At 42.2% G+C, this 20049-nt stretch overlaps 1 protein-coding gene across 5 annotated transcripts in view; it reads left to right on the top strand.

Annotated features, from left to right (window-relative positions):
• Positions 1 to 20049, top strand: part of spag6 (sperm associated antigen 6) — a 184794-nt gene that overhangs the window by 26431 nt on the left and 138314 nt on the right. The window lies entirely within an intron of this gene.

Raw genomic sequence — 20049 nt, 5'->3', positions numbered from 1 at the left:
TTTTGGGGGGGTGAGTCAACGGCAGCGGTGAAGTCAGGATTCCCCTGTGGCAGTGGAGTGGGACCCCACGTCCCAAGATGGCGGAGCCCACGATCCCCATGAAGCAGCTGCGTTATTGGATGCGTAAGAGTCTGAGTTATGGAGGGCTACATCCAGCGTTTTGACAAACTCAACAGTCTTTTCCAAGGTTGGTTCATCGAGCTCCAGTTGCCGCTGTCGGATATAGTCTGGTCAGATAAATCTGAGCGGATGCTCGCTACACAGACATCCTGAATGAGCCCGTCTGTACAGACTTCTGCGGTTATGTATTTACAGCTGCAGTCCCTACCGTGTCGCGCAGGGCCAGAATATACTCTTAGAGGGGCTTGCCAGACCACTGCTTGCAAGGAGGTGCCTGGAATAGACCACACTAGTCTTGGGGTTGTACTTGCTTTGGAGTTTGCTCATGGCCTTGTTGAACCTCGTGCAGCCTATGATGATGGGGTAGGCACAAGGGCCGACCCTCGATTGCAGCCAGCATAATTTGTTGTTGTCTGTATTCATGACTTGAGCGCTGTTATGCAAGAAGTCATCGAAACAGATAAGCCAGAGCTCAAATTAGTCTGGGGCATTGGATGTGGATTTACATCTAGTTTGTCTGGCTTTAGCAGCTTGTCCATTGCAAAATTTTTATGTTATTAAAATTGATATACTATCAATTATACCAGAAGACTGGAGTTGCAGGACAACAGGCTTTTAATACCATAAGACTTGAACCATGCTCTTGTTCTAGGCCGATCCCAGGACTCGTACTGAGGGGGGGGGACTTGCCTACTGCCTTTGTTAGGGGATTCTAGGGGGTGGAATCACCAAGGGAAGGCAGGCCAGCCAAACATGTTTGAACCAAACATATTCACAGTGCCAGTAACCAAATAACAGTTTACAGTAGTGTATCACCACAAAGGAGACCCAATGGAAGTATATACACTGATAAGAGGGATTGATTGTCAGTCTTTTTTTTTTCCTCCCAAGATGGAAATGTGAAATATTATAAGATTTAGGTTGATGTAATTGGGCAAGTTTACAGTAGATTTATGAGGCTTTTTTAAACAGAGAAGTTGGTCTGTATCTGGGTAAATGGTAGAAGCACATAATAGCAATGTTTAAGAGCATTTCAATGGAAATATGAACAGGCGGGGGAATAGGGATTTGGACCTTGCATTGACAGATAGAATTAGTTTAGATTGAGCTCATAGTTAGCATAGACATTGAGGACTGAAGGCCCTGTTCCAGTGCTGTACTGTTCTGTTTATCATTATATTCTGTCAAGTTCTGGGATTTTTTTTCTCTCCCTGATCTTAACTAATAGTTTTATTTACATTGTATTTTTTATCTTGAAATTCAGGAAATGAGTGCAAGCATTATGATGCATTATTTGGAACATAGAACATTATAGCACAGGGTCTTTGGCCCACAATGTGTGTTGACCTGTATAAACTTCAGAATCACGATTTATTGTCACGAACAAGTCATGAAATTTGGTGTTTTGTGGCAGCATCATAGAGCAAACGTTCATATTATAACAGTATATTAAAAAAAAAATTGGATGAAAAGTGAGGCAGTGCCTTTGGTTCAACAATCAAACCTACTCAACAATCTAAACCTTCCCTATCTTACAACCATATCCTGTAGCGGTCCGCGCATGGAGACGCGAACCAACCTACAAAATGGCTGACGAACGTGGCAACCGCACGGACCTGTGGGGTGACACCGACCATTGTCCCTGGTGACCTCCAGCATGGGGGGAAGATGGGGAACTCTAGCAGGAACGCCGGCCAATATTAGGCCAGGGCTCTGATGAGGCGGGGCCCTGACATCAGCACCTGAGGCCCATATAAATGCAATGGCCAGAGGAATAAACCAGTCTCATTTTCCAAAACTTTGGTGTTTCTGTCATTCTTCTCCATGCTTGCATAGAACGAATGCTACATTGGTGATCCTGACAGGTCCAACTCACAGTTGGACCAGAAGATAATGGATCAAACTCAGCCGGTGATCATCCATACAGTCTTAATTCAGGCTCCCAGTGTTTTGGGTGTTGGAGCCACACGTGTGGTCCTAATAGGCTGAGGCTTGATTCCAGCTTTGACACCTGTTTCTTCTACATCGTGAGTGCCCTCGATCAGGACACAGCAGTCATAGATTTCCTACAGCACCCTCCAGAACAAGGCAAATATGCGTCCCTCAAAGAGCTGTTAAACCCATCCATATGTGCCACTCGATAGCTGCATATGGATGGATTTGGTGGACAGGTCCCTGAGTGCCCTAATGAGCAAAATGCTTGCTTTAACCAAGGGCCACAAACTTTGCCTGCTCTTTGAGCAGATCTTTCTGGAGCAGCTGCCCAAGGACATCCGACTCTTGCTCATGGACAGGGACTTCAGCGACCCTTGGAGGGTCACCGCCCGGGTAGACATGCTCTGTAGAGCGAAGAAGGATACCAGCGCCATCGTAGACCACATCAACAAGCCCCACGAACAGTGGCCTGCAAGATTAAGACCAGTGAAAAGGCAAGTTAATACCCGAGGACAGCTGCAATAGGGTGCAGAGACCCGTCAATGCTGCCAACCCTGTGGATTTCCGGGAAATGCCCTGGCCCACCGTAGTTGATGGCTGTGGTCAATGGCCCACGTGATGGGACTCCTTGTCAGGCAGATTTTTTTGGGTTGATACTGGTACCGAGATAGGTGTCCTACCTTCACCCCCGCAGGCCTCAACACCCACAACAGCAAACAGGGCTCAGCCCTGAGGGCAGCCAACAGGTCCTCCTTTCGGGCTTTTGGGACCTGCATCATTCCCCTTCAGTTCAGCAACAGACGCTTTACCATTGCGGCAGTGGCACATCTGCTCCTGGGGGCCAACTTCTTTCATGCCCACTGCTTGCTTGCTTGACCTCAAGGGACGGGGCTTGGTGCAAGCCAGAACCTTTCGACTCTGCCTCTGATGGAAGCCAAGCTACCCGACCCACCCCATCTGGACTCTATAACACTTTTAGACATTGAATTTGCCCACATCCTGGTGTAGTTTCCCTCGATAGTGGCACCACAGTTCTCTGAGACGGAGCCAAAACAGTGGGTAAGGCACCACGTTTTGAATGAGGTGGAGGGGGGGCACTCCACGCCAGGGTGTGCTGACGCTCTCTCGAAAAGCTCAGCCTAGAGAAGGAGGAGCTGGGGATTATGAGGCGTTCCAGCAGTCCCTGGGCCTCCCCCGCCCCCCCCCCCCCACGTGGTGCCAAAATCAGCGGGGGGTTGGAGATCATGTGGCAACGACCACTGCCTCAACCAGGCCACTATGCCTGAGAGATATCCCGTACCCCACATCCAAGACTTTGACCCCAACCTGTGCAGGGAACCCCTTATCCAGGGGTCCCACCAAATCCCAAGACCACAATTATAATCCCTTCTGGCTACTTGAATTTCTCCGCATGCCCTTTGGTCTAAAGAATGTGGCACAAACTTTTTAGTGGCTGATGGACGCAGTGGGCCAGGACCTCCCATTTGTGTTCATCTAGTTGGACAATATCCTCATCGGCAGCTGCAGCAGCAAAGACTATGCTGCCTACCTGAGACAGCTGTGCACCTGGTTGAGTGTTTTTGGGCTGACAATCAACCACGTGAAGTGCCAATTCAGCCTCGACATCATTGACTTCCTGGGGCACAGGATAAACCGGAACGGGGCTACATGCCTCCCAAGAAATTCGAGGCAGTCCGGCACTTTGATAAAGGCTACAGGAATTTGCCAGTATGATCAACTTTAACCACTGGTTCATACTGGCAGCAGCATGCATCATGTGTCCCCCCCTTTGCACTGATGGTGGGCAAGTTAAAAGACATTACTTGGGATTATGAGTCTTTGAAGGGTGTTCCAGAATGCCAAAGATGCACTGGCGAATGCCACCTTCCTGGTCCACTCCAGACTGGAGACGCTTGCTGCCCTGATAGTCGACACCTCTAGCACAGCGGAAGGTGGCATGCTGGAACAGCTCATTGAAGGCTACCAGTGGCAACCCCTGGCTTTTTTACAGAGCTCAAATACAGCTCTTTTGACCGAGAGCTATTGGTGCTGATTCTGGCAGTAAGACATTTCCGTTACTTTATAGAAGGTTGGCAATTCAAGGTCTTCACCGATCACAAGCTGCTGACATTCTCCTTCGATAAGGTATTGGACTGATGGTCGGCCCGATGTTCTATGTGTCTGAATTTACCTTAGACATTCAGAACATCACGGGGAAATGTAACGTGGTAGCTGATACTCTGTCACGCCCCACAATTGAGTGGGTACACGCCCTGTCCCGGGGGTCAGACTGCATGGCTCTCTCCATAGCGCAACAGCAGGACCCTGAGATCCATGCGAATAAGACAGCCATCTCCAGCCTCAGAGTGGAAGACATCCCTGTTGGCCCAGGTAAACTGACACTGTTGAGCAATATCTCTATCGGCAGCCCCTGCCCCATTGTTCCGACTCCATGAATGTGCCAAATTTTTGAGGCCATCCACAACCTGGCATTCTCCGGAATCCAAGCCATGATCAAAATGGTGGCTAGCAGATTTGTTTGGCATAGCCTCCGTAAGCTAGTCAGCCAGTGGGCCAATACCTGCACAAATTGCCAGTCCTACAAAGTGCAGGTTCAAACGAGAGCACCCGCACAGACATTTGAACTAGCGTGATGCAGGTTCAATCATATACACATTGATTTAGTGGGGCTGTTACCAGTTTCCTGTGGGCGAAATACCTCTTGACCATGGTTGACCACTCCATGAGGTGGCCTGAGGCAATCCCTCTGGCTGATACCACCACAGAAACCTGGGCCAGGTCACTCATCGACACATGGGTGTCCGCATTCAAGGTCCCAGTGCACCTAACCTCGGAAGGGGGCACAATTCACCTCTGGGCTCTGGATAGCGCTGGATAACTTTCTGGGGACGTAACTCCATCACACCATGGGTATCACCCTCTGGCTAATGAGGTGGTAGAGCTCTTTCACAGGCAGCCTTGATGGCCTTGCTCAAGGGTCCCAACTGAGTGGACAAATGGCCTTGGGTCCTTTTGGGGTTTCGTACTGTGATGAAGGAAGACTTCGATGCCTCTGCAGCAGAAATGGGCTACAGTGTGCCCTTAATCATTCCTGGGGAGTTCCTGGCCCCCGATAAGTGCTTGGAAAACCCTGCAGCAACCCTTGAGAGCTTACGGCCAAAACTGGGGTCCTTAGTCCCGCGGCAACCCCGCCTCATGTAGTCCAAAGCAAAACGTCCCCAGGGACTTAAAGACTTGTCAGTATGTATTTGTGAGAAGGGATGCACACCGGCTGCCCCTACAACGACCCTACGAGGGGCCCTACAGGATCATCAGGAACAACTGCTCCACCTTCATCCTCGACATCAGCGGTAAGGAAGAGACTTTTACCTTCAACTGTCTGAAACTGGCTTATCTGGACTATAATGAGCCGTTGTCTACTTTCCCCTGCGACGCAGGAGCAGACCGTCCAAGGCAATGGACAATAGTCTGATTGCCAGTTCTTGGGGGGGCGGGGGGGTGTCATGTAAAGGCCAACGCAAGGAGATGCAGACTGGCTCACAAAATGGCCAATGAATGCAGCAACTATATGGACCTGGGGGGTGACACTGGCTGTCGTCCCAGGTGATCTCCTGCATGGTGGGAAGATGGAGAACTTTCGCGGGAAGATGGGGAACTCTGGCGGGAATGCCGGCCAATCCCAGCCTGGCGCTTCGATTACATGGATCCCTGACGTTAGCGCCTGGGGCCCACAGAAGCACGATGGCCAGAGCAATAAACCAGTCTCATTTTCCAAGGTCTTGTTATGCATGCCACTTTTCTCCATGCTCATATAGCACAAACACTACAAGCCCTCTATTTTTCTTGCATCAGTGTCTGTATTAGTCTTTTTTAAATGTCCATTTTGTACCGGCCTCCACCATTACCTCTGGCAAAGAACTCTTGGTACCCATTACCTGTGTTTTCAAAAAAACAAAATTTATCCTTGAAGTCTCCCCTAAACTTTCTTACCCTCATCTTAAACAGATATCCTCTGGTATTTGCAACACCTCATTTTCTGGGAACCCTCCAACCGAATGACATTAATATCAACTTCTCTGGCTTTTGATTTAAAAACCTCCCCAAGACCCCCACCTCTGTCTCTCCCTTTTCCCTGTATCCTTTTGCACACACAATAAATTTTTATCTTTCCTCTTATCATATCCAGTTAACATCTTTCTCCAGCCAACAATGTCTGAATTCTGAGATTTCCTGCTTTGGGCTCATTCTGCTTCTTCCTTGAAAAAGAGCTTAGACCTGAAATGCTGGCAGTATATCTTTGTCTCCTATGGACACTGAAACACCAGCTGAGTTCCTCCAGTATTTGGGTGTGTGCTGGCTGTTCACCCTATCGACAATCTTGTAGACCTCTATTAATTCACCTCTCATCCTTCTTTGCACCAAAAAAACATGCCTGAGCTCTGTTAACCTTGCCTCAAATCTGGCAATATCCTGGATCTTGAACTCAATTGCCTGACCAATCAAGATCAACATGCCATAAGTCTTCTTAACTATGCTATTGGCCTTTGAGACAACCTCGAGATGTATGGATTTGGACCCCAAGGCCCCTCTGCTCTTCCACACTGTTAAGAATCCTGCCATTAACCATGTACTCCACCTTCAAGTTTGACTTTCCAAAATGCACCACTTGATACTTATCTGGATTGAAGTCCATCTGCCAGTTCTCTGCCCAACTCTGCATCCTGTCTATATTCTGTCGTAATCTATGATAATCCTCTGTGCTATCCACACCACCTCCAATCTTCATGTCATTTGCAAGCTTACTGATCTATCTGTCCATTACTTGTACAGGTCATTTATATATATTTTTTTAAATCACAAAAAGAATGGCCTCAGAACAGATGCAAAACTCCACTAGTCACTGACCTTCAGGCAGAATCTGTTTAATCTTTTGATTACCTTCTGCTTTTTGCATGCAAGCCAATTCTGAATCTACATAGCCAATGTTGCATGGATCCCATGCTTTATGATTTTTCTGAATCAATGGGGAAACTTGCCAAATCCCTTGTAAAATCCACATACATCACATCTACTGCCCAAACCTCATCAATTTATTTTGTAATTTTCTCAAAAAAAAAATTCAATCAGGCTCACAGGCATGACCTGCTCCTCACAAAGCCACACTGACTATCCCTGAGAAGGCTATACTACTCTAAATGCTTGAAAATTCTATCTCTAAGAATTATTTCCAATAGTTTAGCCAACTCTATAATTCTCAGGATTTTCCCTATTATATTTTTAAACCAGGGGATAATTGCCAGCCTTAGCAATCTCTTCCAAAACCTCTGCATTTCTATTTCCGTCAAGAATGATGGATAATGTGTTATTAATGTGTCCTGTTAACCAGTATTCCTACAGTTGAAAGTAATGAGGCCCCCACTGTATCTTCTTTGAGATTTGCTAATTCAATATCAATTAGGATCAAGGCTGGAAATGTTTGTCATTATGGATTAGTTGTATTTGTCATGTATAAGGTTATAAAACATGATATTTCTATTAATAGCACAATATCATATTGCTGGGATAATATGGATCTATACTTTGCAGAAGTCATTTTGTACATTTCTTAACCACATTTTCTTTTTTGTTTTAAACAGACTATTTTGATTTGGCTTCTTTTCATCTGTGTTAATTTGTTCATCAGCTCCTGGGAGCTGCATAGCTGCTGTTGTCTAGCCTTTGCTCTATTCCTATTAATTTTTTTTGTCTTGGTGCTGCCTGATTTCATGTTCACATTTATTGTCTGAGTACATAAATGACATCACATACAATCCTGAGATTCTTTTTCTTGCAGGCCAGGCAGAATTTCTAATTACCCGTAGCTGTAAACTGTACTCAGGAATAAAGAAATGTATACAAAAGAAAGAAATATGAACAAACTGTGCAAATACAGAAAATAAATAAGCAATAATAAATAATGAGCAAAGTAAGAGTCTTCAAACAAGTCTCTAAATGAGTCTGTGATTCAGTAATCTGATGGATGAGGGGCAGAAGTTATTCCTGAACCTGGAGGTTCAAGTCTTGTAGCATGTGTACCTCTTTCTTGATGGCAGCAGGAAGAACAGACCATTTCCTGGGTAGAGTGGATCCTTGATGATTGCTGCTGCTTTCCAATGGCAGCATTCCATGTAGATGTTCTCAATAGTGGGGAGAGTTTTGCCTATGATGTACTGGATGTATCCACTACCTTTTGCAGGGCTTTCTTCTCAGAGGTATAGGAGCCCCATAACAGGTTGTGATGCAGCTGGTTAACATGCTTTCCACTATGTGTCTGTAGAAGTTTGCCAAGGTTTCTGATGACCTATCTAATCTCCTGAGAAAGAGGAGGCACTGATATACTTTTTCACGATGACATAAGGAAAAGTCCTTCGTGATCGTGACTCTCAAGAATTTAAATTTTCTCACCCTCTCCATCTCTGATTTCCCCCAGTGATCATTGGATCATACACATCTATTTTTTTCCTTCCTAAAGTCCACAATAAACGTTTGTCCTGGTGACATTGAATGCGAGGTGGTTGTTGGTGCACCATTCAGCCAAGTTTTTAATCTCCTTCCTGTATGCTGACTCATCTCCCTTTTTGATACAGCTTACTGCAGTTGTATTGTTTGCAAATTTGCATACTATGTTGTTGGCGTACTGAGCCACACTGTCTTGGGTCTCAAGTGAGTAGAGCAGGGGACTAGTCACCCCCAAAAGTCAGAAGGCAGGCAGCTGGGTGATTGTCAAAAGAGGGAAGGGGAATAGACTTAGAGAGCAGAGGACCGCTGTAGATGTTCCCATCAACAATAAGTATACCATTTTGGATACTGTTGTAGTGGTCATAGGAACATAGGAAGTAGGAACAGGAGTAGGCCAAAAATATGCCCATCGAGCCTGCTCCGCTATTCAATACGATCATGGCTGATCTAATTTATGACCTAACTCCTCCTACCTGCCTTCTCCCCATATCCCCTAATTCCTCTAACATGTAAAAATTTATCTAACCAAATTTTAAATATGTTTAATGGGGCAGCCTCAACCACTTCCCTGGTTAGAGAATTCCAAACATTCATTACTCTCTGGGAAAAACTATTTTTCCTCATCTCTGTCCTAAATCTACTCCCCCAAATCTTGAGACTGTGTCCTCTCGTATAGTTTCCCCGGCCAGCTCAAAAAACCTTCCTACATCTATATCCTTCATAATCCTATATGTTTCTATAAGATCTCCTCTCATTCTTCTGAACTCGAGCGAATACAATCCTAGATGATTTAATCTTTCATCATAAGTCAACCCCTTCTTCCCAGGGATCAACCTAGTAAACCTCCTCTGGACTGTCTCCAAAGCCAGTATATTCTTCCTCAAATATGGAGACCAGAACCGGACACAGTACTCCAGGTGCGGTTTCACCAGTACCTTATACAGTTGCAACATTACCTCCCTACTCCTGAATTCATGTCTCAGGGACTGAGACTGGAGCCTCAGTTCAGAAACGAAGGAGGGAAAACAGGGGAGCAATAGTGAAATGGGATTTGATAGGGGGATAGGCATGAGGTTCTATGGGAGAGTTTGAGAATCCTGGATTGCCTGTTGCCTCCCTGGTGCCAGAGTCTGCAATATCTCAGATTGAGTTCTTGGTATTCTCAGGAGGGAGGGTGAGCAGCCAGATGTCATGGTCCATGTAGGGACCAAAGATGTAGGTAGGAAAGATGAAGAGGTCCTGCAAAGAGCTTAGGGTGTTAACTGCAAAGTTGAAAGGCAGAACATCCAGGGTTGCAATCTCAGGAGTGCTACCTGTGCCACATGCTGGTGAGGCTAGAAATAGGAAGTTAATGCAGCTAAATATGTGGCTAAAGAGATGGGAGGGCTTCATGTTTCTGGACAATTGTGCTCTGTTTCAGGGAAGGTGGGACCTGTTCTGACAGGAGGGTTTGCACCTGAATTGGAGGGGGACTAACATCCTTGTGAGTAGGTTTGCTAGTGCTTCTCTGGGGGGGGGGGGGTGTTTAAACTATATTGAGGATGGATGGGAAGCAGAGTGTGAGAGTAGATTGTGAGATAGAGGAGGTTAAAGGTCATGCATGGACTGCATATATAGATAGAAATCAAGGGTTTGTATGTGATAGATATGTTCTCCGATGTAATTGTTTAAATGCAAGGAGTATTTCAGAAAGGCAGGCATCCTTAGGGTGTAGATTGGTATGTTGGATTGTGATATTATTGCTATTAGTTTTTAGCACTTCCACAGCAGGCACAGCAGTACACCGATATAGTTAACGGGAACGTTAATTAGATATTCACAGCGGCGCCGATACAGCGGACCCGCCGCCTAGCTCCAGCGGACCCGCCGCCTAGCTCCAGCGGACCCGCCGCCTAGCTCCAGCGGACCCGCCGCCTAGCTCCAGCGGACCCGCCGCCTAGCTCCAGCGGACCCGCCGCCTAGCTCCAGCGGACCCGCCGCCTAGCTCCAGCGGACCCGACGCCTAGCTCCAGCGGACCCGCCGCCTAGCTCCAGCGGACCCGCCGCCTAGCTCCAGCGGACCCGCCGCCTAGCTCCAGCGGGTGCTGCTGGGCATTGGGGCGGAGGAGGGAAAAGGGTCGGGGTGGGGGATGCCGCTCGGGTTTGCTGGCTGGGCTGGGGAGGGCTCCCTGCAGACCTTTGCTCCCTGCCATGCTTCTCGGCAATGTGCGATCCTTGGCTTAAAGGCTAGAGAGAAATATTATTTATTGAATATTTTATTTCTTATTTGTTAATGCTTCTTATGGAAAGAGTTTAACCAAAACTATTATTAAACATTTATTTTAATAAGAAAAAGTTTAACATTGCATATGTTGAGAGAAAACATGCAGACGTTGTTGAAAATTTTCAATAAATATTTAGTTCGGCCCTCGACTTAGTCCAAGTTTTTAATTTTGGCCCTCGGTGAATTTGAGTTTGACACCCCTGCTTTAAAGGAATCATATAACCCATTAAAAATAATAGATGGATCTAATGGTAACTTCAAATTACATAATTTTTCTAAAATTAACTTAATTTCATCCCAGAATGGTTGTACATGCATACAAGACCAAACAGCATGTTAAAAAAAAAATTCCAGTACATACACCACATCTAAAACCAGAATCCGAATTACTAAAACCATATTTTTTCAATTTCTCTGGGGTTAAATACAACTGATGTAGAAAATTATAATTAACCATTCCATACCGCACATTCATCAATTTAGTAACACTATCATGATACATATCTGCCCAGTAGTCTTCAGGAAAAACAAAAGCTCAATCATTTTCCCATTTAAGCTTAAACTTCTCCCATTCCGGGTTATCCATATTGTCTTGTAATACTTGGTACATAATAGAAATATAACCCCTTTTTGGTACAGAAGAAATCAAAGACTCTAATTCCGTCAATACAGGTAAAATCATCTCTATACCATACATATTTTTCACTAAAGATTGAAGTTGATAATAAACAAATAAAGAATTTTCTGCAATATCAAAAAGCTCTTTCAATTGATTAAAAGAAACTTTCCTTCTACAAAACAATACTGTAATGTTTTTATACCCTTAGAATCCCAACTCTTTAAATGAATATTAAACATTGAAAAAGAAATAAGCTGATCATTATATAATGGAGTTAAAATTGACAATTTACCTTTTGATCTGAAAATATAATTTTTTTAATCCATAGTTTTAATAGATGTTTTAATATCAGCATATTATATTTCCTCAACAAATTTACATTCCATCAAAATATAAATTGATGCACCTCGACACCAAGCCATCTCAACTTTAGCCCAACTCGGGGGCTGGTCCAAATCCATCAATCTACTAATAAATTTCCACCGGGCTGCTTCATAATAATTTTGAAAATGAGGTAATTGAAGCCCACCTAACGCATACTTCCAAGTAAGTTTATATAATGCTACCTGTGGTAGTTTACTTTTCCATAAAAATTCTCTCATAACTTTATTTAAATCCTGAAAGAAACTCTTTGAAAGAGAACATGGTATTGATTGAAATAAATATTGAATATGAGGGAAAAATATTAATCTTAATACAGTTAACTCGACAAATTAAAGTTAACAGAAGATCTTTCCACTTGATTAAATCTGCTTTAATCTTTTTTAATAATGGAACATAATTTAACTTGTATAAAGATTGATACTCAAAATTAAATATTTAGGAATAATTGTAAATACTATCAGACCATTTCAATTTTATAATATTTTTATACTCTGAATAATCTCCTCCGACTGGCAAAATTTCACTCTTGTCCCAGTTAACTTTATATCCAGATAATGTTCCATATTGTAATAAACATTCCTGCAAATGTGGCAATGATTGTTCTGGGTTTGTTAAATATATCAAAACATCATCTGCAAATAAATTAATCTTGTACTCTTCATCCATAACTCTCATCCCTCTTATCTTTTCATTCTGCCTTATTGTTTGAGCTAACGGTTCAATAGCCAATGCAAACAGAGCTGGTGACAATGGACAACCTTGTCGAGTTGAATGCTTCAATTTAAACAATGATGAAACTTGACCATTTGTCACCACCCTAGCAGTCGTGTTCGTATATAAAGCTTTAACCCAACCAATAAAAAAAGGGCCAAATTTAAACTTCTCCAATACTTTAAATAAAAAAAATCCCATTTGACCCTATCAAAGGCTTTTTCCGCATCAAGCTCAACCACCATTGGATGGTTGGGCTGGTGTCGATATGCATTGACCAAGCTAATCAATCGAAGAATATTATCTGAAGCATTTCTATTTTTAATAAAACCTGTTTGATCAACATGTATCAATTTAGGTAAATACTTAGTAAGTTGACTTGCTAACACTTTTGCTATAATTTTATAATCAACATTCAATAAAGAAATAGGTCTATACGAAGACACTTTCAGTGGGTCTCTATCTTTTTTTGGGAAGCCAGTAATTAAAGCACTAGAGCAAGATTCTGGTAACTCATGCCGTTCAGTCACTTGTTGTAATACCTCCTCGAATACAGAAGATAAATCTTCATAAAAAGTTTTATAAAATTCCACCGAAAACCCGTCGTCACCATTGGGCATCTCCAACATAGGCACCTTAATCTCTAATTCTGTAAACGGAGCTTCCAGATCCATAACATCTTCCTCTTCTAATGTTGATAACGTTAGATAAATAAGAATCAATAGAACCACTAACCTGTTTACCCTCAGAAGTAAATAATTTTTAATAAAATGAATAAAACTGGTCATTAATTTCCTGAGGTTTATAGATAACTGTTGAATTCTTTTTTTACAGCATTAATAATCTGTGAAACCTGTTCCTTCTTTAGCTGCCATGCAAGTACCTTATGTGCCCTCTCACCCAACTCATAATAACGCTGCTTAGATCGATTAATTAAACATTCAAATTGATAAGTCTGCAACGTATCATAACATAATTTCAATTTAGTCAAAGCCACTTTTTTTATCTTCTGTCAGTTCCTTCTGAAATTCCTTCTCCAATTCATCAATTTGCTTTTCTAATTCTAAACTTTTTGCCATATACTGCTTCTTAATTTTAGTGGTATAGCTAATAATCTGTCCTCTTAAATAAGCTTTTAACGCATCCCATAACATAAAATGACTTTTTAATGAATTAGCATTTTCAGACAAAAAAAGTAATCTGTTCTATAACAAAGATAATGAACTCTGGTTTTTTCAACAACACTGTGTTAAATCTCCATCTATAAGATGAACATACCACTTCTGAACTTGCATAAGAAAAAAATAATAGAGAATGATCTGATATAACCCTGCTTTTATATTCTGCCTGTGATACCCTTCCTTGTAAATGTGCCGATACTAAAAAAAAATCTATTCTAGAAAATGAATCACGTCAAGATGAGTAAAAAGAAAAATCCTTCTCTGTCTCCAAATATCCACCAAATTTAAATCCTTCTTCAAGGGCCCAATTTCTATTGCCATTTTTGATTTGTTTATACTTTTTGGGGATCTATCCAACAAAGGATCCAAGACATAATTAAAATCTCCCCCAACTAAAATATTTTCATTAGCTTGATTTAATAACAAAAAAGCATCTGAAATAAAACACTCATCATCCACGTTAGGTGCATAAACATTAAGCAAAGTCCAAGATTCAGTAAAAAATTTACAATTCACCTTTAAAACCCTTCCAGCATTCCCTTCCATAGTTTGCAACTCAAAAGACAAATTCTTATGAATTAAAATTGCTACACCCCTTGCCTTAGAACTGAATGAAGAAAAAAAAGCACATGCCCAACCCAATCTCTTCAATTTCAAATGTTCTTTTTCAGTCAAATGTGTTTCTTGTAAAAAGGCAATATCAATTTACATTTTCTTGATACAAGCCAAAACTCGTTTTTGCTTAATTGGATTATTTAACCCCTGAACATTAAAAGTTGCAAATTTCAAATTAGACATCCTTATAAACTAACAATATAATCACTTACTACAAAATATCGCTCCCCTTCTAGTAAGTTAAAACCACTCTCCCTCCCCTAAATATGTTTTAAAAGAAAGTATATATAATTTTTTTTTAATTATCCCCCCAAAATAAAACTACCCAAGGGTAGTAATGCCATAAAAAACTGGGTGTGGTAAACTCCACTAGTGGCAGATGACTATCAAAGATTTTAGTCCTATCCACCACCCCCATCCAGCCAGAAATACATAATTCACATCAATACAATCCAGTACTGTAAATATATTCAACCCAATGGCTCCATTCCCAATGATTGTTCTGGATCTTCAATGTCAATAAGACTTTGTGTTAAAACCTCTTTCTTTCCATTTTTTCCATTTTGCCCATTTCCATTTGCCCTCTTTTTAGGCGACGGTGGCGAAACTCTTCCATGTCCTCGTAAATCCGGTAATGAATTAGCAAACATTAATGCATCATAATCATTCTCAAAAAATTGAGATTGAAAGTTACCATAAAAGACTTTTAACACAGCAGAATATCGTAAAGCAAATTTATAACCCTTCCACCACAGTACTTCTTTATCTGAATTAAATTCCCATCGTCGCCTAATAATTTCTTGATTCAAATCTGCAATAATTTCTTGATTCAAATCTGCGTTAATATTAAAAAAAAACTTATTTTGATTCATCATTGGAGATTGACTTTGTTGTGCCTTCTGCACCGTAATATCATTTCTTTGTCTTGATAGTTCAGACACTGAACTAAGACTGCTCATGGTGGTTGTCCCGGTAACGGTTTCTTTCATTACGCTCTATGTGCCCTCTCCAATACTAAACCTTCTGAGAAAAACTCTTTGCCCAACTCTTGAAAAATTTTATTGGACCAGACCCTTCAATGTCTTCTGGAAGACCCACAATTTTCACATTGTTTCTCCGACTTTGATTTTCCAATGAATCATTTTTTTAAATAAGTCTTTCTTCTGGATTCCCCAATCCACAAATGAATCTTCCACTTTCTCTATTTTTTCCTTGTTACATTCAACTTGAATTTTACATTCAGAAAAAGCTGTTTCAATTAAAAAAAATTTCTTGCACTGTATCGACTGATTTAATACATTTACTGACAGCCCTCTTCAGACATATTAGATATATCTTCAGACATATTAGATATTTTAGTTGTCACATCCAAAAATCCTTGAGTCATTTGTTTAGACATATTGTCCATATGATAGACAATCCCTTCCAAGACTATACAAACAGACTCCATTCCAGATTCCAGTTCCACATTTTGAGGCCTACCTTCTCTAGACTCCACCTCCAATTGTTCCTGTGAACTGTTCGTTAAAGGTAAGTCTTCCTCTTCTTCCAATGTTGTTGGGCCCTTCCCGGTGCGGCTGCGGGTCTGCACACCAATGGCCCACACATGGTCCAGTAACTCACGGACCCTTGAAGCACCGCGGATTCCTGGCAAGGCCAGTGACTGTGCAGAGGCAGCGTCTGACGCCAATCTGCACGTCCCCGGCTCACCCAACGGCAGCCCGGGCTCAAGGGTGCTTCTCTCAGCCGGGTCGCCTGAGCATCCGACATCGCGAACGCGCAAATCAACTCCGGCCGAGCTTGTTGTCATGCCAGCGCCATCTTGTGGAGACAAGGTCGGCGCTGGTGTAATACTCAACCTGGTAGGAGTTCTCTGTGCCTTGGAGGTTCCAAACTACAATTCCGTGGTTTCAGCTGGACAGGTAGGCCTCTATTCTTCAGCACTTTTAAAAGGTAATTTCTTCTGTAATTGAGCTTTTGTTTTTTTAACATTAGTCGCCATTATGACCCACTAATGTTCCCAAAAATAAAGATACAACTTTTAATGACTTTGATAAACAGAAAAGGCGGGTGCTTAAAAAAATTGGCTGAGGAGGGGCGGGATCGCACGTCTGCCCTCTATGCCATCTTGCCATGCCCCTCTGTGTGGTCCATAGTCTTGACAGAGATTTGGCTGTATCCGACAACCCAGCAACATATCATCTTCCATTAGATTTATTTTATGCTCTAGTTGGCCCACTCTGGATTCCTTTATCTCTGGATCTTTTCTAATGGCCTCTGCCAGTGGGTTCAATTGCTAGGGTGAACAATCCTGCCTGCTGGACGTACTAAAGGGAAATGTTGATGAAATTTGTTCACTTGTAATAATTTTTGCCTGAAATTTGTCATAAAGCATTCTTATCCAATAAATGTTTGTCCCAGACTGAATTTTTCCAAGACTTTAAGCAGAAATGGACACTCTAGCTGATCAAAGGCCTTCTCAGCATCTAGCAAGACTATTATACTCCGGTCTTGTTTTGACTGTGCTAAATGTATAATATTAAACAGTCTACTCAGGTTGTTAGCAGAGTGCCTCTTTCTAATGAAGTGCACTTGATGAGAATTTATCAATTTGGGGAGGTACTGACCCAGCCTGTTGGCCAGTGCCTTGGCTATTATTTTATAATCTGTGTTTAGCAGTGAGATGGGTCTGTATGAAGGTGGTTTCAATGGTCACTGTTCTTCTTTGATATCACCGTAATAATAGTTGTTGAAAAGTATTCCGTAAGAGTCTGTATCTCTGCTGCCTGGTTCACTACGTCTGTTATTAAGGGCACTAATAAGTCTTTAATCCCCTTGTGGATCTCAGGGGGAAAGCCATCCCCTCCCGGAGACTCGTTTGTTTGTAATAACCCCAAGGCCTGTTCTATTTCCTCACTGAGGAGGGGACATTTAATTCTGTCTGGTCCTCTTGAACCAACTCTGGTAATTCAATCTCAGAGTTCCAACTTTATCGGAGTTCCTTGGTGCCTCTGCTTTTATACAAATCCTCATTTAAAAAAAAAGTTAAATGTATCATTAATTTCTTTTGGGTTATATGATATCAAGTCTGGACCTGACTGAATTGCGTTGATCATCCTAGAGTTTTCTGCTGCCTTTAATTGCCAAGCCAAAACTTTATGCATATTTTCACCTAAATTGCAGTATTTTTGCTTAGACCGCAAGATCATTTTTTCAACTCTGTACCTTTGCAGAGTATTGTATTTAAGTTTTTATTCTCCAACTCCTGATATTTTATTTCAGTCTTGAATTTTGATGTTTTTTTCCAATTTTCTGATTTCCTGGTCCAGTGTCTCTATCTCACCCAGATTTTTATACTCTTAGTACATGAAATTATTTGCCCCGTTAGATATGCCTTAAGCATATCCCGGTTTATTTAAAAAAAAACTATTGTTAGTTGAGGGGCAATTTGTTTCACAAAACAAATCTATTTGGCCCCTTGTAAAGGAACAGAAGTCTTGGAGCCGCTGCAAGTAGCATTAAACGCCATCTATAAACATTTGCCTGTTCTCCAGGTGTTGCTACCAGTAGGGTCAGCAATGAGTGATCTGACAAGAGCCTTGCCAGATATTCCAACTTGAGCACTCTGCCTTCCATATGAGCTGGCAACAAAAAGTAATCAATTCTGGTATGAGAGTCATGGGGCTTCAAATAAAAGGAGTAGCCTCTAGCCTGCGGGTTCTGCCGTCTCCATGCATCTAACAAATTTAAGTCCTTCATAAAGGTCAAGGTGTTTTTTTGCTGCCCTGGACCTTGTCACCTTTATTGTTGTCTTATCTAGAACAGGGTTCAAGCTTAAATTTAAATCTCCTTCAAGTATTTTATTTTGTTTTCCTTCTGTGGCTTTTAAGAAGGCATTTTGCATAAACTTTACATCATTGATATTTGGTACATAGAAATTCATCAGTGTCCATGGATCTGAATATATTTGGCAATGTACCATTACAAATCTCCCAGTCGGGTCAGTTGCCACACGAGTCACCGTCGCTGGAGCATTCTTGAGTATTAGAATTCCTACCCCCCACCCCAGGCCTTAGAGTGGAAGGAGGAAGAGAAAATCTGCCCTACCCAATCCCTCTCAAGTTTATTGTGCTCCTTTTTGTTAAATTAGTCTCTTGTAAAAACACTATATCTGTTCATTTTAGTCAGGTGAGCCGACTCTTTTCCTCTTTATGGGGCTGTTTAAGCCATTTACATTAAAACTAATAAATTTAATAGTCTTATTCATTTGTTTCAGTATCTTATATTTTTGCCTCCACAGCATCTCTGCTGATTTATCTTGTATAGTTCCCCTCTCACCTTCCATGATCTCTCCACACTGATGCCCATACCAACTAAAAGAAGAAAATCCTCCCAGCCTCTGTTTAAACAAACCTATAAAGAATACAATAAGCTGTTTTTAAAAAAAAACATATGTTATAATCAACAAACAAAACATTCAAAGCATTCTTGTCCTCCAATTTGGAGCTTCTCCTCCTGTGCCATCTTCCTTCCTATTTTGGGTCTCCTGTAAGCCATTGTTTTCCACACCCAGTCTGCTTCACAGCCTTGCATGGCCTCTTCCACTTCGAGCTCCCATTGTCCTTTCCATTTATACAAGGGAAAAGGTATAACCCTCCAATCATTATAAAACTATCAAAACCCCAACACCTATGTACAACCACCATATGAATAATCTTATTAGCTTCCATAGATCGGCATTGTGAAATAAGTAACATCCTCCTTTTTATTTGGTGACTCCTCAAGTGTTTCATTCATAATTATTTTCAGTGGTTCAGTTCAAGTCTGAACTCTTGCAGATTTTATACCTCTTCTGGCAGTTCCCTTGCTCATGTCATGGCCTCCCATGGCTCTATGTTTTTTCTCCTCTCCCAGTAATTTGTTTCTCAGGGTGGCTGGGAATAGCATCGCATAGTCTATTTTTTAATCTATTTTCTTAACCTGGTTGAATTCTTTTCGTTGTTTAAGCAGTGTTGGGCTCAGATCAGGGAAGAGCATCAATATTTCCCCCCCTTCCCCCAGAAATTCCACTGGTCCACCTGTCTCTCTTGCTAGTGCCATTGCTGCCCTGAGCTCTGCCTCTCAATCCTGGCTATTAATAAATCAAATCAGAATTGGCCTTGGGTGATGGTTCATTGTGGGACAGGGTCCGAATATCTCATGGACCCTCTCTTCAACTGGGGGGGGGGGAAGAAGAGGCTTAAATTGATCCCCTCCCAACACTTGGGGGATCCACTGTTCAATAAAACTCTGTAGGGCTTTTCCCCTCCTCCCTTCCCTTCAGGCCAAATATTCTAATATTATTCTGACTATTATCATTCTCCAGATACTCCAGCTTATCCATTAATTGTTTCTTTTCGACGGTCCATGCATCAGTTGAAGTCTCCAACTTTTCTTGTCTATCCTGGACTTCCACCATTTTGTCTTCCAGGGCCTGACCCGATTAGTCAGATCCCCAATTGAACGTTTCAGGCTGATCAGATACATCTTTCAGCCTGGCATCATGTTGTTGCTCCAATCCTCTAATCTGACCCACCAATGACAGAACCACCACCAATGACAGAACCACCACCATTGTATCTTTCTCAGACATGCCCGAGTATTCAACGCTAGGCTCCGCTAACGACATGGGAGCCTGCGGGTCACCAGCATTGAGTGAATTT

Source organism: Narcine bancroftii, chromosome 1 (assembly GCF_036971445.1).
Source record: "Narcine bancroftii isolate sNarBan1 chromosome 1, sNarBan1.hap1, whole genome shotgun sequence".
Lineage (NCBI taxonomy): Eukaryota > Metazoa > Chordata > Chondrichthyes > Torpediniformes > Narcinidae > Narcine > Narcine bancroftii.
The sequence above is the reverse complement of the archived record's forward strand: the minus strand, read 5'-3'. Positions and strand labels throughout refer to the sequence as shown.